Source organism: Cyprinodon variegatus, unplaced genomic scaffold (assembly GCF_000732505.1).
Source record: "Cyprinodon variegatus isolate N-32 unplaced genomic scaffold, C_variegatus-1.0 Scaffold1109, whole genome shotgun sequence".
NCBI lineage: Eukaryota > Metazoa > Chordata > Actinopteri > Cyprinodontiformes > Cyprinodontidae > Cyprinodon > Cyprinodon variegatus.
The window spans coordinates 10,191-12,648 of record NW_015151562.1 but is presented as its reverse complement, the minus strand read 5'-3'; the positions used below and the strand labels follow the sequence as shown (position 1 = coordinate 12,648).

The 2,458-nt window shown below is 33.8% G+C and overlaps 1 long non-coding RNA gene across 1 annotated transcript in view; it reads left to right on the top strand.

Moving 5' to 3' along the window:
- Window positions 1-1,222: 1,222 nt before the first annotated feature.
- LOC107101530 overlaps window positions 1,223-2,458 on the top strand; it is a 5,640-nt gene continuing 4,404 nt past the window's right edge. Inside the window, exon 1 of the long non-coding RNA XR_001482085.1 lies at window positions 1,223-2,262. This is a non-coding gene — a long non-coding RNA (uncharacterized LOC107101530). The remainder of the gene's footprint in view (window positions 2,263-2,458) is intronic.

Here is a 2,458-nt window from a genome sequence, read left to right as displayed (position 1 = left end):
AAGCAGCTAGTTTCCTCACACATGAGATGTCTGTAGATGCAGCTATCACTGTCAAAACAGTTGCCTAAAAAGTAATCTGATATGTTTTTAGGTAATGTTCCTGTATTTATCATTTCAGTTAATTTCAAATAAATTCTGGGCTCATAAGTTTAAATATCTGTATGCAGATTCACTGTTTTGTTACTCATATCTGGTTTAGATTTCTTATTAACAGTATAAAGAAAAGCATTCATGTCTTTAATTCTTATATTCCCTACTGTGTATTGTAATTAATTGTTAAAGATTTAACAAATGGATGGGTTGTAGAATAAATGTATACATATTTGTATTTTGAATGTTAATTTGTTATTTTTTTGTTTTTTAAGGGGAAAATATATTTTTAACTTACCAAAATTTATATATTTGCTGTATTACTGAACAAACCTCAACACCTACTGATTTTAAGTGGCTGTCTAAAATTTGATCTTGTTTTCTTCATTCTAGATGGAACGAAGCCCGATGTGGAAAATCATCCACCTCATGGTATGACAAATGTTATGTCTCAGTGCATTGTCTGGGAGATGAATTGAAAAAACAAAACAAAAAAAAATAGTTCATTAAAGCCTTTTAAAGTTTTAGTTTGTATGCTGTTAATATTTTTTTTGCTGAAAAACTGCCAACCAAAATTAATATCTTAAGCAGCAACTTAAATTCTAAATTAGCAATCTCAGCCAGTACTTTTTAAAGCTTTTTCAAAGCATTTGGAGCCAATTAATAGGAACATTTGTATTCTTTAACTAAACAAAGTAGCAGTTCAATAGTGACAGATTAGGAAAAGTAATTATTTGATTTTCCTCTTTTTGAGTATTTGTTTAAATCATGAAAGATATTTATCTGGAACATGTAAAGCATTTGCCTGTTTTAGTATGATTGTGATTTTCAATGAATTTCTAGTCATTTTCATTAAACCGTGTATTTCTTTTATGCTTTTCAGCGGCATTGCGTGACAGTGAGGAAAAAAGTCAACTTCTGCCTCAAACCCAAGAAAAACACAGCCAATATGGTAACATGTCAGATCAAACCCTTAATTTTTTACCAGCAATCTTGTCATGCGAAAGACCCAAAACTCTGTGAAAGACCCAAAATTCTAATCCATGTACACTCATAATGGTGGGCTGACCATTATGGTCTCAAAAGGGCAGAGCAAATGGGACTATTGTCTTCAGGCTTTTCTAGATTCCTCTAATGTTCTTCTGCAGCTGATCCTCCATCTTCTTCTTGTAGCTGTTCTTCCCATCCTTGATTTTCTTCCTCAGTTATTTCTGCACTGTTCTCAAGTCCTCCTTGTTCCCTGATCAAACATGTTTCAATGTTTGTAAAATAAGCATAAAATTTTTGATATTCAGGTAAATTACTAGTCCCCACTGACATCATCTGGTCTGGGTACTGTTTTGGGTACTTTATTTCAACATTATACTTAAGTTTATACATGATGGCTGTATTAGTAGCCCCATTTACTGAATGGTGCTATTAATTCAACCTCACCGGCATGTAGATTCTCTTGTTTACCTCTAGAGAGCAGTAGTACTGTAGATCGTCTCTAGTAGACGAGGAACCATGCAGGCGTGCTGTGTAAATGGTTGTCAGGAACAGAGCTCGGCACAGTTAACCGATACAAGCTTGGCACGGCTCGTAACCAGAAAAGAAAATACATGCTAGAGATATTATTTTAGCAGGTATTTTTTGAGTGAATTGCTTTAAAAACACATAATCTTTATCAGCCTTATACACATGACAAATTAAAAATGGATGTAAATGTGCTTGGAAAAAATACTGAGGTGGAGGAGGGTGATCCTGCAGACTCTGAGAAAAGAAAGGAGTCTTAATCTGACATGTCAGACCATCAAAGTGAGTACATATTAGCTAAAATGCATTGACCATTATTGTTCACCCATTAAATTTATAACTGCTCTTGGAAGTCAGATCTAAAATGTCCTTTTAGAAAAGCTAAATTGTATCTTACCATCACTTATTAAAAGTGCACTGTTTTACAGAGTAAGTCTTAATGAAAATACATGAAACCGTTTGGGCATAACTAGGTTTCTTACAGCGATTTTGTTTGTATCATAGGTGAAAAAGAAGAAGCTGAAGGTGGTGGAATTTCATCTCATTCTGATAATCCTTTTTCAGATGTCAAAAAACAAGTGGATGTTAACACCACAGAGTTGAATTCTTTTGAGTCTGAGGAAAATAAAATTTCACTTGATCTGTCACATGACCATAGTGAGTTTATGAGGTTAAATACATTGAACAATTGTTGTTTCCCTTAGCTATGTTTGGATGGTACTCTAACAGGTATTGTTTGGATAAACTTACAGTGGGGCAAAAAAGTATTTAGTCAGCCAACAATAGTGCAAGTTCTCCCACTTAAAAAGATGAGAGAGGCCGGTAATTTTCATCATAGATATACCTCAACTAT